This window comes from Fringilla coelebs (genome assembly GCF_963513975.1).
Source record: "Fringilla coelebs genome assembly, chromosome: 11".
Lineage (NCBI taxonomy): Eukaryota > Metazoa > Chordata > Aves > Passeriformes > Fringillidae > Fringilla > Fringilla coelebs.
The window spans coordinates 11,681,321-11,699,273 of NC_140037.1; the positions used below are offsets into that span (position 1 = coordinate 11,681,321).

General features: G+C 44.8%; 1 protein-coding gene across 2 annotated transcripts in view; it reads left to right on the forward strand.

Moving 5' to 3' along the window:
• The window catches only part of MAMLD1 (mastermind like domain containing 1), a 243,929-nt gene that overhangs the window by 221,673 nt on the left and 4,303 nt on the right, over nucleotides 1-17,953 (forward strand). The gene's annotated exons all lie outside the window — the stretch shown is intronic.

Genomic DNA, 17,953 nt, shown 5'->3' on the forward strand with positions numbered 1-17,953 from the left:
GCCCGGGCAGCATCCATCCATCCATCCATCCATCCATCCCTCCCTGGGCCGGCACAGCCCCAGCAACCTCGGCTGCCTTGGTGAAAAGGTCGGAGCTCGCATTGCTTCGGGTACCGGACCGCAGGAAAAGTGCAGAACCAGTCCACTGGAGGAGTAAATCTTGATGGTTCTGGTTTTAGTTTAAGCATCAAGTTTCCATCTCTTGAAGATCTTTCCTAAGGTTGCGGTGCACGATACGAGTGGGAAAGCAAGAATTAAAACAAAATGTAAACGGGAAATTTGTAAACAACGTGATGTTTCTTGTAAAAGTTTTCTTTACACGGTAATGAGTCACTTCAGGAATATAGTTGGTGTTAATGCCTATTTATACATGCAGTTAGAAACTGGTGCTGTTTTCTCTCATTAATAGTCTCGTTTTTCTTGTTTGCTTAAGGCAAAAATGCAGACTGCCCATACCTGTGGTGTTTGCTGCAGATTAACATCTGCTTTTGCAATTCTTACACATCTCAAATTCCTGCTGATGGAACTGGGAGTACAAGCTCTCCAGGAATAGTGTTGGACTTTTGATGTCATTATTTGTGATTCTACAGTTACCCAAAGTGTGCTAATATCTGTCAGATAGAGGTAGAGTCATTTGACATGTAAGTTCTTATCTCATTAAGGTGAATTATTGTTACTGAAATGTGAATGGCATTCTATTATCAGGGAATATTATGTATATAATGGTTTAAGAGCACCTAAGGTCAACAAGAACAGAGGAGTGCTGTTAACATCACCACAGACTGTGTGATGGTCCTGAAATGTGAGTAAATCTTTAACTGAAAAAGGTACACATTTCAGTGTTTTCTCATAGTTTAGGACTTGGACTAAAACCCCCAACATTTATTTATGTTGCATTTTACTTTTTTCTTAAGGAAATTAAAAATTACTACTTAATAAGAACTTTTGGAAGGTAGGGTTTTCATAAGAAAAAAATTTGGCATTGAGAGGGGATATATACTGATCTGTTTTGTGCCCAGTCCACAGTCTGAGCTTTTTCCTAGATATGTCTATATTTCTATGAATTATATTTTTAAACAGAACTGTGGCCTTCACAAGGGACCTTATGTGTTATAAGTTTAGTAAGGAACTCCTGTTTTCAGTGGGTTGCTCCATTCTAGGTTGACACAATATGTAAAGTTACTGTGCTTTAGTTTATGAAGAGCTAAATAATAATCCTCAAATTTCATCCTTTATAAAGCATTAATCAGAATGGTGGGCTAAAATCTTTTTTTCTCTATGATTTTCTCTATGATTTTTCTACTTATGATGATAGTATTGAGAAATTTCATAAGAAGAAATGCTGTCTAGCTGCATTTAAAATACACATTTTGCATATTTCTGTCTTCATCAAGCCAGGGGGAAGGTGTGTACCTGCTGCCTAGATTACTGTCAAACATAACTGAAAGTAGAGTTGAATTGTACTCTGTTCCCCTAACAGACCCAATTTGCTCCTCTGACTGGGTACTTAAAGGCTTTTATTGCCCTGCCTCACTAACATTTTCCAAATAAAACATTTTTTGCCAGTTTCTGAAGAAATAGCAGAACAACTACCACCTTAGACAGGCTAGAAGGAGTCCTTTGTTGTGGATTATAAACCAAAACAGTTGGCCAGAATAAGGAATTAAAGTAATCCCTGATATTAGGAACATGAAAATGAGATGACCTTCTGTACATGTGAGTTGCTAACCCAGCTGCACCCCAGGCTCCCCTCCATCACTGTTTCTCCACACCTTTACTGGGCAGAAAACAAAAGCCCAGCCGTTCAGCCTGGAAACTGGAACACATGCTTGCAAATGTTACAGCCTTTAAATGCATTGTGTTTTTAACAGTAGTTCGTGATTGGAATGACAGGAAGGAAATGAGCAGAAAACATCCTATTCTATCTCTATATAAAATCTTGCTTGTGAAAGATACAGTTACCACAATAATGATGGGACGCCAATTGATTCATTGTGCTGGGAGACAAGTGCTGAGCCAGAGAGCCAGCGGGGTCACTCTCTTGCTCCAGCTCCTCTTTGGTTGTTTGCTGAGGAAGGGCAGGAGAGGGTTATAAAGCTGCTGCCACTACATTCAATTCATGTTTTTCTCAGAAGAGAAGAGACACCACCAGCCAAGATCTCTTTCTTTTGGAAATTGTGGCTGGGAAGGGCCCCTTTGGCTCGTCAGACAAAGTGGGCAGTCAGACAGCCCCTTTCCTGAATCCCAGGCAGGCACCAGACGGCTGAAGGAAGAGAGGCACCAGGCTGAATTAGATTGCCTCCTGCTTTGGACAGTGCGGCAGGGAGGCAGGCTTAATTGCTCTGCAGCTGTTCATTTTTTCCCCTTCTCCCTCCCCTGCCTCCTCTCCCTCCTCCCAGCTGACTCCGGAGGCAGCCCCTGTTCCAGCCCCGGGAAACCTCCCCACCTTGGGGGCAGAGTATCAGAGGTTTTTGGACTCATTTTTATCAGTCTTTATACTCTTTCCTCAAGGCCAGCAGCAAATGGGAGCAGAAAGTGAAGTACTAAGGAAAAAATCGGTGTAACCTGGTGGTTTGTTGTTTTTTTCCTGGCTTAGTTGGTGCCCTGATTTCTGAAAGCTGCTGGTACAGGGGCAGGGCAGCAGCAGGCAGGTGGCTTGGGTAGTTTGGTATCAGGAGAGGCAGCAGGGTGTCATCACCAGCAGGGCCTGGCATCCTGTCTGAGCAGACAAACCGGGAGAGCCTTCCAAGGAGCCCCCTGTGATGGGGCACTCCCTGCAGCAGGATCCACAAGACACTTGGGGTTTGCTCTCCAGAGCTGCTGCTCCCTTCACAGAGCTCTCCTGCCAGGCAGTGTGACTGTCAGCTGGGGGTGGTTTGGCGAAGGTAAAGGAACCTCAACACTGAAATGGTCCTGCCATGACTGTTCAAGGCAAAGCTCTTGAACCTCGGAGAACACGCAGAGTTCTCCAGCCCTCAAAAACTGCTCAGGCCAGACTTGCAGATTTGCATGTATCTCATAATCCCAAACTGTCTGAACCTCATGCTTGTTAAGGAAACAAAGTTTGTTTCCTTAATTGCTCTCACTCCTGGATTTAAAAATTTAAAAGGTGTTTCCATGCTGGAGCAATAAGGCTGTGGGCAGCACTGTGCTCACCTGCTCTGCAGAGAGGGGCTCTGCTCTCACTACTCAGCCAGCCTTCCCAGCTCTGTTCACCTCCAGCAGCAATGTCAAGCTAACCCAATTTTTCAGCTGGTATTGAGTGCCACAGGCAAGTTTCAGAGATGTCTCTTTAATTCCTGAACTTGTAGAATTTTGTGAATATTTTCCCTCCAGTTCTACTGACTCATGCAGTCCAGGGAGTGGAGGCAGTGAGAGAACATAAAGACTGTAACCCAGGCCTAATTTACTTATCTGGTAAAGCCAGTTGTCAGTAAGCCTTCCACCTCTCTGTCCACAAAGACAGTGCCTCCTGTGAGACTGTTTGGCCTCCCAGGTATAAATAAGGCATCAGTAGTACTTGACTGTCTTAGGCCAAGGCAGCTCCTGTGCTGGGATGCCCTGTGTGGGTGATAGCATTCCAATGGGGAATGCTGCTGAGCCCACAGCCCGGTGCAGGGCACGCAGCTCTTTGTTGTTGGAGGCACAGGCTGTCCTGGCACACTAATCTCTTTATTCTAGACCTGTTTGCTGTTTGTTTTTTATGCTATCCTTAACAGCCTAAACCAGAACTTGAGGTGGGCACCAGTGCAGGGTTTTGACACATTTCTTTTAGGGTACAGAACTGTAATGGGGATCACTGGTCAGTGCCCCTGGGGAGACTGAGAGTGCCACTGCTGGCAAGGGAGTGTGGCTGCGACACGCTCCGGTGCTCAGGGAGACTTGTGTCTGTAAGAAATGGATTTAGAAATAAGTTACAGTAGTAAGTAGCAGTGACTTTTCTTTTTCCTCTAATCTGTTCAACATGCAGCTATGATAGCTCTGCCAGTTAGATTTGAATTGAAACTGGCTCCACAAGGTACAAAGGCTCTCGAGCCTCATTGCTGAGACCGGAAATCCATTGTGGCTCCTGATTAGTGCTGGTGAAATCGGAAACCTTTCTTGGGGCAGATAATGATCTCACAAATGAAAATATAACCTGTTAATCCTGAATTTTAACAGGATAGTTATGCAACTCCAGGCCAAATCCAGGATGTGTCTTATCTGTGCCCCCCTTGGTCAGAAAAGGGAAGGATGGGTTTGGACCCCTGCAGTACCCTCTCCTCAGAGCTCCCCTGCTGAATGCCAGGCCTGTGGCCAGAAGCAGCAGAGGGGTGATGGGGCGAGACAGAGTAAAGAAATTGGGGTTCCCATGTTGGGACCACCCCTCTGAACTTCTTGGCTGAAGATTGTTTAATGCCTCTGTTAAATGTTCCTCCCCATGACAGTCACCACTGCCAAAAGGCAGGTGGTCTGGCTGGGGCTATCCATGCTTTTGCAGTCCCATAATAATCCCTTTAATTATGGGTAACAATAGGTTCTGTTTTTTCCTATGTTAATAACAAGTTCCAGGGTATAAATAACTCTGCAATTAAAACACCTAACGATTTACCATTTGACACCTATGCTGTCTGCTGGAGGAGCCTTGGCTGTGCAAGGAAATTTTTTCTCCTGCCCTGAATATTTTATAATTGTTCTACAAAGAGCACATGCATGCTCCAGTCATTAAGAAATGCCAACCAAGGTACATTGTGGCACCAGGGAGCAGAGAACAAATAGCTAGGGCTGTGCTGCAGCTGGAGGGAGCACTCCTTTCAGACCTGCAGCCCTGGTTTGTTTGACTAGTTCTGTATGTTGACCTTTGTTTTTTAAGAAAAACACAAACAAACAGTATTGCTTTCTTATAGGACCCATTAATTCTTCCGAGGCTTTGTGGTGCCTGTTGATGAGAGCGGCAGACGTGTGGCCGTGTCCTGCAGCCTGGAGCACCTCTGCTGTTTGCTTTCCTTGGGTGTCTGCAGAGACAGCCTGCATGGCCCCTCCTTTGTGCCTTTAGAAGAGGCAGTCTGTATGTAAATACATGGAAATAGGCCCAGTCACAATTGCCAAGGAGATAGGGGTGATGGGGAGAGGGAAATTCACCTCTGCTTTCCGAGGGGAGGCAGAGTCCCGAGTGTCATTTCCGAGACCGCCTGTGATGTGTTTGATGTGGAGCCTGCGAATGGAGCTGCTTAAACATACCAGTGTGCCTAAAAATGTAAAAATAAAAGCAGTGCTATTTTAAGACTCGAGAGTCAGGGATTATAAATAGCCCAACTGGTGTGTTACTCCTGGCTGGGTGTGTCGGTCCTGAAACATCAGCACAGCTGTCACTTCCCTTTGAAGCGGCTTGCCGCTAATGACCGCAGCTGGGAGCCTCCTCCTCGTTCCCCCGCTCCCCGATAAGCACGGGGCACTGATAAGGTGCTCAGGGCACTGATAAGGCTCCACAGGCCGGGTCCATCACGGCAGCCCCCAAAGGGCCCGGCTGGGGCCCGCAGGCACAGCGGAGCGGGCAGGCTGGGCTGGCCGGGAGCTGCGCGGCCGGGGCTCGGCGGAGCGAGCGAGCGAGGGAGGCAGCGCTGGCCGAGCGGGTTCGGCTGGGAACAAACTGCGGAGCTGGGGCTGCTGAACCCCAGAAAAAAGGCAAAACAGGGATGTGCTTAAGGGCTGCTTTGGGCCTCGTGAGCTGGGGATTTAGAGCTCTCTGTTGTCAGTCTTGCTCAGTGCCTGGTTGGGATACATCTTTCTGCTGCCCTCATTTAGACTTCTCCTGTGGCCCGTGGAGGAAGCTGTGTCAAGAGGAATTTCAGCTCCCCTTAATGTGCACCTCCAAGGCGAGGTGGGCAGGCTGCAGTGAGGGAAGCCTGGAAAACACACCAAGGCTTGCCCTTGCCTGCCCGTATTCCCAATCTGTGGAGGCAACAGCAGCTGTGGTGATCCAATACATAAAGTAAATTAAGTTGAAAGTCACACGGGTACCTTAAATAGCTGACTTTTTACTTTCTGACTTTCAAAAATGGTTTTAGTTTCTGTCTGTTATTCCAGTATGGTGGCTGGAAAGAAGCACCTTGGACGCTGTGTTCCACTGCCTCCACACTGCGGTGAGAGGCAGGGGGACAGGCTCTTCCTTGGAGGCTGTTTCCAAGAGGAATTCTGGCTGACTCTTGTACCAAGTAATGATATGTTTATTTGCAATATATGGAGCCAGGAGCCGTCTCTGGGTGATAGGGATCTGGAGACTAGTAAACAAAAAAAAAGGCAAGGTTGGAACTCAAACTGTAAGAAGAGTTGTTTGGGTCTAAAGAAAGCAACTATAAACCGAATAATGATGATGTTCAAAAAGGTCTGGAGTGGTGTGTGTCAGGACAAGGTGCAAATGTATCTGCCAAGCCCCTGCATTGGTAGGATGCTAAAATCTGGGTTATTCTCACAGGGAGCTCTGAGCAGCTTGTACCCAGAAGGCGAAGCAAAGGGAGCTTGTGCGCCATTTCTTCTTTTCAAAACAAATAGAAAGGGGCCAGGAATCTCTCCTGGTGTAGCTGAGTCTTCCCCAAACAGGGGGAGCTTATTTCATGTCCTTGCACTGGAGGAAAGCTGGCAAATAGACATCAGTAAAAGAAGCAAAACACCCTGATGTCTGAAGATTTCCAGGAGCTCATGCTGAATTCTTACTTTGTAGCCTTGTAACACTTGTAACACTTATGCCTGTGTCCTGACAGGATGCTCCACTAGCACAAGCATCAAGCCATTGGTGAGAGAAAAGATGATTTCCATCAAAAAATGAACAACAGCAGTGACAAATAAAGATCTTACAGGTTCATACCTGGTAAGCTGACAGCTCCATTTCCAAAGCTGGATGTTTTCAACTAACCATCTAGAAACAGTATTTTAGTAATCTGCTGACTGTGGTGCACCACCTGCATTCTCCACACTACTGACAGTCAGGGAGCTTCTGGGGGTCCTGAACAGGGATCTGAAAAGCTGCAGTTAAGTGCCAGGCCAAAGATGAAAGCCTTTTTCTGAAAGTGAAGTTGTTAGCTCAGTCTGAGAGCAGAGACTTCTCCCATGGCTCTGTGTGGTCAGAGCTGCTCCTGGAGGGCAGTGGAAGGACTGATTTAATGCTCCTTGTCTCTTTGCTTTTATGCTGAACTCTAAATCATGCCTGTGTTTGGCGGCAGCTTAGCAGTGAGTGCAGCACAGAGCCCGAGACCCCTCGGGGTGCCACAAGCACCCAGATCTCCTCTGCCCTGGCCTGGGGGATGTTTGCAGCTGAGGTCTGTGGCTCTGTGAGGATGCACAACACACATGGACACAGACAGACGCAGACGCAGACACAGACACACACACACCCCCCCCCCGTTACGGTATGAAGAAGCTCAGCTTGCTTTTTATTGCCTCTCCCCACTCCCCCCTTCTTCTTTTCTATAATCATTGCAAAACAGGAACAAATGAGTGTGTCACTTTAAACCATGAAACCACTTAGTCCATAAAGACAGATTTGGCGTCTTTGTGCTGGCGGTGACAGGCCAGCGTCACTCCATAGTGATCCCACTGTTCTCCTCGGCCCCGCACCCCACTGCCCTCCCCACCCCCTCCCAGATTTGCTCCGTGTTTGCCTGCCTCTGTTTTTGTGGTTGGTAACCAGCAGAAGAATGGAATGGATTTAATGATTTGTTGGCTGCGGTGCTGGCATGATTAAGTCAATAAAGCTGCAAGCTGAAAACAGTGTAGTTACAGTATATGACTTTAACCTTGTTAATGCATGTTTACGTCCCCCTGCCCAATGTATAGCTGTATATTGCATAAAGAAGATCTGACCAATCTTTAACCCATTAAATAATTCATAAAGTGAGAGCAGACATCAGCTACTTGCAGAGCGGATCAGTAACCATGGGGTCAGCAATAACTTTGGCTCCCTGGACCATATCCAGCATGTTTAAACTCTGGTGATGTCACCAGGCAAGCTTCTAAGCTTAATCATTTGGATGGGAACAAAGGGAAGTTAACTGTTGACATGCAGTGTCTCTGCAGAAGAGACACGTGCAGTGCTCTGCAACATCCCAGCCTGGCAGGGAGCGTGGCCGAGCTCCAGCTCTGAGCCTCTTGTACCCGTCCCCCTTTCCTTACAGCAAAAGGGTGGCTGGCCAAATGTTCAAAGGCACATGTTTCCTAAACTCCTTTTAGCTTAAGTGACAGAGTCACCAGAATCCCACAGAATTTCAGGGAAATGTTGGCTGCCTTGAGAAGATGGTATTTGGAGGCGCTTGGAAGGTTTTCTCATCATAGGTAAATTTTGAATGAAAAAAATCTGCAATGTAAATGACAGAGAAGGACATACAATGGGGATGGAACGGGGTGAAGACGGGGATGTGTGAGAGGATGTGGAGTTAAACTGGACCATTCTCCCTGCAGTAAAAGTTGTCATAATAAAGTATCAAGCTGGACTTGCAGGAAGATCCCAAGATTTTCACAGGAAACTACCTCAGCCAGTCTCTTAGTTTTGTAAAGACAAAACATAGGGCTGACTTGTCCCAGCACTGAGCTCTCTTCACACAGCTTCCAGCTGAGCCTGGGAGGGATTCTCCACGTGCTGCCATGTCCAAAGCTGCTGCATGCAGAGGTTTTGAGGACTTAAGGGGCAGATCATGGGGCTTGTGGCTGGGACATGCAGCACTGCACTGGGCTGTGCAGCCAGGTTAGAAGCCCTGGGGGACCATTACAACTCTGTGTAGTTTAGTGTTGTTCTGAGATGCAGCCAGCTGTGGCCAGACCTGGAGGAGAGGTGCAGAGAGGAGAACATGACAATGATTTGTATGTGGAGTGAAGCAGGAAAAGCTCTTCCACCTCTCACTGCTGAGCAACAAGGAAGGCAGCTCTGCCAGGTCTGTGGGGTCATGACCCCAGGGCAAGGGAGAGGCACGTTTCAGATGTAAACCCTTACATTGCCTCAGGAAATTTCCCTCATTCTTTCTGGGCAGAACTTTAATTCCTTTTGGAGGGAAACTGAGACAGGGAGCAATGAAATTCTTTGCCCATAGTCAGTGAAGAATCTCTGTATGACAGAACTGGAAACTGGACCTGGTTAACTAAGCCCAAGTGCATAGGAATGGCTCTTGTCCTTTGATTCAGTAAAGAAGCAAAGGCTTTAGAGGCTTGGGAACTCACCTGTAATGATCCCAGCTTCCACTTCTCCTTCTGACAAGTTGCATGCTCACACTCCCATGATCTCACCCTCAACTGTGTGTCCAAAGGGACACTTCCTGCTGTGGCTGAACTCCTCAGTCTTGCATGCACAGCACAGAGCCAGGGGTGTTAGCAAACAGACCTCCAGTTTCTTCATGTCTCCGTGGCTAGGACTGCTGGGGCTGTTAGAGGCACCCAGGTAAAAGCTCTCCCATGGTTATTTGTGAGGCAGATGGCTGCGTACAGCAGAGCGTATCTCAGAATCCACCACATCCGCTCAGTAATGAATTTTCCAGTGCCAAAAGATAGGCACCTTGTGTTGGAGATTAGAGCCAGGACCTTCAGTCTGCTGTTGCCAGCATCTGTGGGCAGAGATCAGGGACGAGGCTGACCCCCAGAGCTAATGCTGATTATTCTCAGTCACTCAGTTATTCCCTGTTTCTTTTTGGTGGTTCTTTTGATGATTCTCGATTTAATTTACCCTGCCTTTTTGTTTTGTTCTGTTCTGTTCTGTAATCCAGAACAGCAGTCTGCTTCAGAGAAGATGCTCCAGAATTTTTGGCAAGTCATATCTGATCTGTGTAGAAATTCCATGTTCAGTTTTCTTTGTTTTTAGCTTGGAACATTGTGCAATGCGCCTGAAAATCTTTCTTTACGGGTCTGTTGATTTCGATTAATGAACCCACATACACCTAGTGATGTTCTATTATCACTTACCTATCATATGGTGTTATAGCAGCTGGTAATTTTTGTGCATTGACTGCATTTTTTTTTTCTGCTTGATAGAAAACAGAGTTGCTCCAAGCATATGATAATGCTGAATGGGGGGATCCCAGCTTCTGACCCATAGCTAATATCCTGCGAGTCACATGGAGCTACCGGGGATTCTTGAGCTGGAGCTCGAAATGCCTGTGTTATCAGCAAATAAACACCATTAATTGCTTCTAATATGACATGCAGTGGTTAAATGACAAGATCCTTATTAATATGTGTGTATATCAGCCTTTCAGTGTGGATGAGGGGGAGTATGAAGTGGTAAAATTATTTAAAATTAGTAGGGAGTATTTACAGGAAGACATAAAGAACTGTCAGTTGAGGAAAGCAGAATTTTATGTTCTTGTTCTGGATGACCTTGCTCCAAGGACAAATCAGAGCTTTATGAAATGAAGCTGCAGATGGCTAGTCTCAACTCTGTAATAATGAAATGACACAAGAAAAAAATGAGACATCTAACAGTTTGTAAATACAATCTGAATGGAAAGGGAGAAAAGGGATTTTTTTAAGGGGAGACTGAGTTGACTTGGTTACAACAGTTCAGCTTCAGGTGTTTTAATAATAATTTCCATTTAAAAACATAATGGAATTGCTCCTTGTTCCCCATACTCAAGGTCACCTTAACACATTTTTCATTTTTAACACGTCAATATCTTGGTTTTAAAAATTTGATCATGAGGACTGCCTAGTCACAGCCTTCCTTGTATCCATTATTTCAGCATATTATCGATCACTGTGTTTTGTAAGTTACCCTGATTTTTGACACCTGGCAGAGGATCTGATGAAACCCTTTTTAGGTGTTGGACTAGTTTAATCTGTTAGGAAAGACTAAGGGTGTGAGAAGTTTAATACTGAAAAAGTGATGCGATACTTTGTGCCAGAGCATGCTTTGTTTGTGCACTTACATGAGAAATCAGGAGTAATTCTGCTGAGTTTTGCATGTGGAGACGTTTTCATGCAAAGGACTTGTCAGAAGTTGTTAGGGAGCCAAATACTATTGAAAGTGAAGAAGACTTGGGCATCTGCCTCTGCAAATTGATCCTTTGCATGACAAGGAAAAAGAAATTAATGGAAATGTTATCTTGGAGAAAGCAGGGGATTTTCAAAATCTCAGTAATCCACGCCACCTCACTGCAGTTCACTGAGCTTTTCAGAAATGGGCAGGTAGAGAACTGGTTTATCCCATTAGCTCAAGATTTTCTGACTTTCACTTTGCTAGTGTGAAATCTTCAGTATTTCTTTTATCAGATCTCTCTGCTCTCCCTAATACATAAATTTACCAGCCAGTCACTGCCCTTCCCTGTAGCAGCTTCTGCTGGGAGTTGAGCTAACTTGACTCCTTTGGAATCTCATCGACACCTCTGAGAGCATGACTTGACATAACACAAGGATTGCTCGAGTCAAACCACTTCATAAGATACAAGATATTGTAGTTTGTCATCACAGCTAGCACAGCCTTGTAGAGACAGGCAGGACTACCAGCTGAAATTAGGTGAGATAAATACAGTTTTAGATTATCTCATTCAATTTATAGGCAAGCTGCCCTCCATGGGAGCAAGAGCTGGTGTCAAGGGTTGGACAATCATGGCAGCTGTACAACCCAATATAAATATATGTTCTGTGCAGAGGATTCAATGTGTTATACAGAGAGGTACAAACCACCCATCCCTGCATCTTTGGGAGCATACACAAACAGTAACAGGCACAGTTTGTGTTAAAGAATGGCAGTGCTGGATGAGTCTGACCCCAGAGTGCAGCTCTCAGGTGGAAGAAAGGAGTGTGAACACTGCAGGCACCTCAGTCCCACTGCCCTCAGGGGCCTGGCAGAGAGTCATCTGAAAGGTTTGCCTTGCATTCAGGATGGTGGATCAAAGCAGTTCTCCAGGCTACACTCACCCATGGCCTGGGAATTTATCTGGGCCAAAGGAACTACTTTCAAGGGAGCTGCTGTTGCTGGAATTTTGATCACACCTCTCTACAAGCACTGCAGTCCCTGGCAGGTTGTGTGTGTCTGTTACACACCAACTCCTCCATTCTCAAGCTCTTGGCTGCTCCCAGAGCTGTTTCCCATGTTCCTTATAACTACATTGGTAACACCAATCATTTCCCCATGCCTGCCAAAGGATGCATTTTTGTCTTAAGAGAAAAATCCCCATTGCAATAATTCATTCTGGATTTTCTGTCTTTCTGTTGCTCTGGTTGCTGTTGCTCTTTAAGGACATGTTTTGATGGATGAAACCAGCTCTGACAATATTGGTAAAGTCTTTGCACAAAAGCTTTATCTAATTCAATTAGTTTTTTTTAAGAGGGGAAGTGGAGTCAGTTTCCATTGTATTAGAATCGTGGATGCATTTTAAAAACACCTTGGATACTTTGATGGAATTTTGTTTTGTTTTGCACAACATGAAGTATAAGAACAACTACAGGGAAATCAGTGTTTCAACTGCTTTGCTTGAAGGCAGGAGGAAGATCCTGATAAAATTGCTAGCCAGGTGTGGTGATCTTGCCACTGCTCCTAGCAAGGAAGGAGGAGTACCTTTCAAGGAAACTGTACGTGCTCATGCTGTATGAAAAGAACAAAAATCTTGGAAGATTGTTTTTTAACCAAACCATATATCCACGGATCACATACAGTCTTCAAACAAAGCCTCTTCCTGACTGACAGCCCCCAAGATAAGCTTAGAAACTTGAGTCTGGCAGTATTTCACATGCTTGTGTATCAAGTAAATGGTTGAAAGATGGGTAAAAAAAGCCCAGATCCACCAAACTGCACAGTTTGTTTTATCAATGTTCATACATTGTGCTAAAGCAAACACGCAAACAAACAGAAAGCTTTGGAGCATTTCTGAACTGAAAGGCTGTTTTATCTCGAAGAGCATCTCTGCATTGTGAGCAGAATAGAGGAAAAAAAAGACAGAAAACTTTCAAAGAGCAGATGGAGAGTTTTGGTAATGGCAAGGAGCAGAGGCAAGAAGCACAGGTAACCCCAGACTTCTTTCTGCACGAAGCAAATGACAGGCATCTGACAGACATCACACTCTTGAGGGGGCTGACATGATCCTTTTGATAAACTGACCCTGGATTTTGTTTGCTTTATTTGTATGCATAGGTCACTGTCTTAGTATCTAAGAGCATTAACAGCTGTGGAGGCCATCAGCCTTCTTTGTAAAGGTGGCATCAGGGTTTCCTGTGGGTATGCACAAAGTCCCTGCACACCAGGAGTGTACATGAGGCTTCCCTGTCATTCTAAGTCATGAAACTTAAAACCATGAAGTTGGGACAGACAGCTTTAATACTGTTGGTGTTTAATTGCTTAGACTGTAGTATTTGCAGTGGGGTTGTGCCTGGGGTCTCAGTCCTGGGCTTCAGAATGAAGTGTTGCCCAAGCTTGAAGTCCCCACCAGAGATGCAGCACAGCTCCTGGGTGAAAGAGGATGCACCGGGGGCAGGTGGGAGTGCAGAGAAATGCAGGGGCATTAGTTTGAAACTAGCATTTGCATTTTCTCAGCAGAATACAGAGCTCCCTGTTTGTAACAGATGTTCTAAAAATACAGAACAGAACTTGGTTTGTGAAACTTCACCCCACCCCCAGGGAATAGCTGTCCCTGCCACGAGCACGGATCGCCCACGAGTCCCCAGCCTCGGAGCCAGGGCCTTAGAGCAGGTCAGGAGTGGCTCTGCTCAAGTCCTGTAGCCATGGTTTTCTGGTTGGTTCTTGTGTTTCTTATTTACTGTGTGATATCATCATATATACTTCAAACTAAATTACCTTTGGTTGCCAAAAAACCCCCAAACCTGGTGGGAAAAGCAGTTTGTCCCTCTCTTGTCCTTGGAGCAAACATCCACTGGGTGCCCCATTTCCTTTAGTCTGTTGTTTTTATGCTGTGGCTCATCTCAACAGCCCTGACGGTTTAATTTCTGAAATCACTGGATTCAGCTGGATGCCCCATTGGAAGTAGAGGGAATATTTCTCAAATCAGCAGTGTCTTCTGAAATTGAATTAACTTTTTAAATTCAGGGACCAGAGGTATTTTAAATTAGCCCTTTTTCTGTTCCTCCACTTCTGCTAAGGCTTTCAGTTAGGAAGTGCAGCTCTTCCCCAACTCTGCAAATATCTACTGAAATTTGCTGTGCTGCTTGCCTCTCTCTCAGTAACCTTGCTGTGACCTGGTTATCTATTAGAACCACAAAGAATTCAGTCTCTAATTAGTCCATCTGTTAACTATTCAAATTCATGACTTAGTTTTATTGTCTGAGTCTTTAACATAATGCTGAATGGTCTCACCTGGCAGCTTATTTCTTATAAAGCAAATGTGCCTTTCTGAGAGCCATTTTGGTGCAGATAACTGTCTTTTCAGCATTGGACAAATGAGACTGTCTAGCAACCTGCAGTCCCTTCCTGCCCTCACTGAAAAAAATGGTACATCTCCAATAGCTCTGGGCTTAAGTCAATACAGTTTAACATGTACAATTTCTTTGTTATATTCTTTGGAGTTGCACCGTAAGAGCAGATGGGAAAGTTTAATAATGATAAATGAGTTTAGTATTTTCACATAGTCCTAAAAACAATGAATGCTCTTTATTAAAGATTAGAGGGTTTTTTACATACTTACCAAAGAGTGATTACAGCTCTGGTTCAGCTCCTCAGAAAGTCTTGCTTTTAAATTCTTTTTGGACTGTTTGTTAATGAGGATTCAGAGGAATTAAGGGCCATAAATTTACTCATTCTTGCTTAAGTGAAGCCACAAAGTGATTACTGGATATATTACTAAGTATTGAGGACTGAAGTTTATCAGCCACGCTCACACAGAACGATTCATCTCCGCGCTTATTTGCTGCAGCTGTGCATTTTCTGCGTAGTCAGGTGATGGGGCTCGAGCTCGTGGGCAGATTTTTGGAAGGATGTGGATTCATAAATGTCCATGGAGGGCTCAGTGGCACTGTGTGCACACTTTCCATCCAGCAGTGCCTGAGTGGTTGTTGGAGCAGGCCCAGGCTGGCCCCAGCTGGGTGCAGTGACAGCAGATTTGCCATCGCAGCCCAGCGGGGTTGCCAAGGGCACTGGTGTCACTGGTGTCACTGGTGTCACTGGTGTCACTGGTGTCACTGGCTGGGCCGTGGCCTTCACAGGGGCACTCAGTGCCTGAACACTGACAGGAGCATTACACGTTCCTGCAAGCCTGGGGACCGACTCTTTTCTGCCTGTTCTTGGAACTAGTGCATGAGATACTGAGTCAGAATTGTGTGGTTTTCCCCAAGGCCTTTCTGAGCAGAAATTGCTCCATCAGGGAGCCCAGGGAGTGCTGCAGGAGCTCTGGACCTGCTGTGACACTTTGCCTGGCAACAGGAACACATGCTCTCAAACTCACTCTCCAGTTCCAGGCCTGTGTGGTGTGCCATTTAGTAAGGGATTCTGCCCACTTTAATATGAGTTTTGGGAGTGGAAAACGGAGAAAAAAACATGCTACCTACATACAAACCCTTTTTTTCTTTTTTTTTTTTTTTTTTAAGTCAAAGAATCAGAACCTCCCATAGCTCTCTGCACCCTCCAGTGTAACTGTACAGCTCAGCCACACAGACCTTTGGGTGGGAACATCCAGTTCCAACATTCCCAGCTTTGGCAGCAGAATCCTCCTCTCTTTGCTGTCTTCCTGGATTTATAATAGGATAAAACCAAACTACAGACGAGTTAAGATTATGGCTGCTTTGGCTTGGTTTTGCTAGGGGAAGGAAAGTGATTTTTCTTGGGAAGTGATGAAAAGCAAAAATGTTTAAAGTTCATTAACCTTTGGTACAGATTGCAGTGTCCTTTAGACTACACCATAGCTATTCTTAGTCATGACGTGCGAGTGGTTATTTTATATTGTACAGGAATACAGTAGTTCCCACTAGTGGTGAAAAGAGAGAACTTTTTCCTTTTCCTTTCTGTTTTTCTTTTTTGTCTTAACCTAAATGTGAACTTGTCGAAGTCAGGATTTTGAACTCACTCTTTGGCTTCTCAGCTATGCTATTTTGTCCTAATTTACCCAAAAGCAAACTGCATATCTCTAGATTGTTTCTTTACTGGCTAATTAAGTGTTATACAACTTTGCTCTGAAAAACTCAGCAACCCATTCAGTGTATTTGCAAATGAACTTCTGATTGTCATTATTGCTATAGGGTGCCTGCAGAAAATCCCATATAATTAAGCAGTTGTACTGCCACAGCACAAGAGCTGCAATTAGTAATGTGATTTACACTTCTTTACCATTAATAATATGGAAACATCAACATTATTTTCTTGATGATGTTTAGAAGAAATTAGAATGAGGTGGACATGATTAGGAAAAGAGACTTTTATGTTATGACTTGTTAATGCAATAGCCCAGAGCAAGACATCAGAATGATTGTCCTTGCACTAAAACTCCTTTGCTTCAGTAAGCACAGACCCTCTGTGCTCCACAAGACAAGTTTGGAGGAAATTGGATAGATGGCAGGGATTTTGGTGGTATGAACATTTCAGCGTCTTTCATGTGCAGAGTACACAAACTGAATCTCTCCACTTTCAAATATTCCCCCAGAGGCAATCTGCATTATTCAAAGCTTAACTGTGGTTGCAGAATCCTGTCTGACATGAAAGCAGACTGTCAGCTTAAAATGAACTTTCATATTTACATCTGTAGTAAATCATATTTGCTTTTTCCTCCCCTCCTCTTTTTCCGTGGGAGAGAGAGAGTAAAATGGGTAGGAGGGAAGGGGGAGGAGGAGAGATGTCCAGCAGAATTGTAAGCAAAGCACCAGTAATAAAATCTAGTCTTACGAGACTGCCCATGAATAGGAATGATAATGAGAGCAGTGATGAGCTGCAGGTTTGTGTCTTTTAGTAAATTATCTAGCAGGCATTTACATTTCATCAATTGTGCTTTTGCATAATAGACCAAAGTGCTACAACAAAAGGAGGCACCATAAAAATGAGTAATTTCAGTGACCTTCTTGGTAATCCCTCTTAGAAAGAATGTCTTGGAAGGAGTTGGATGATTCCTCATGGTGAAGCCTCTGTGGAAAGGTGCCCCAGGCTCAAGGAACTTTCCTGGTGACAAATGCTTTTCAAGGCTTCCTTCTGGCCCCTCTGAAACATGGCTCGTATCCTGTTTTCTCCATCTGAGCATGCTTCTAATTGTCAGATGTCAGAAGGCAACAACCATTTTCTTCTTGCTTATCTCCTGATAACATTGATTCTCAAACAAAGGATGTGGGCTTCCACTCTGAAAACAAAGGAAGCATGGCCCAGCTAAGGATGCTGGATATAATATACATACTTCTCCCTTCCAATAATAACAATACATCATAAATAATGTAGAAGCTGGATGTGAAAACAGGGAAGGGGGAATACGCTGGTGCTGCTGTTCCTGGGTACAGCACTCACAGGATCTTGTCCTTAGTGAGGCCTTGACTTCTTCCCTCATTTTTCTCTTGTATTTCCCTGAATACCTGCCAGCTCCCAAGATGTTTAGAATTCAGTATTTTTTAAATTCTTTTTCCATTTTGGGTTGTGTCTTCACTATGTTCTGGTGAATTATTTTTTCTCTCCTCCCCATTGTACTCTTTCTTTGGAGGCAAGAGCTCAGCTGTCAAAGTCAATTTGGATCTTTCACTGAGGACTTAAAGAGGCTGGCTTGTGCCAGGCAGGAGCAGGGCTCACTGCATTTATTACTGATTTGTGCCTAGGCATGACCTGGCCCTGCGTTTTTGTATGTTCTTCTCTCCTTTCACAGTGACCTCTTCTTGTTCATATGATCTTGAAACCCACAAGAACCACTTTAATCCCTGGCCCACATCTTCCTTCTCTCTCTGGGTCCCGGGTCTGACGGCACCCTTTCCATTCCTTTGCCTTTAGTTTGCTCTTTTCCTGTAGGTTTTTCCTCTACATTCTCATGCCAAATCCTGCCCTGATGCAACTTTCCTTTCCTTTCTTTCTGTCTTTCAGTATAACAGT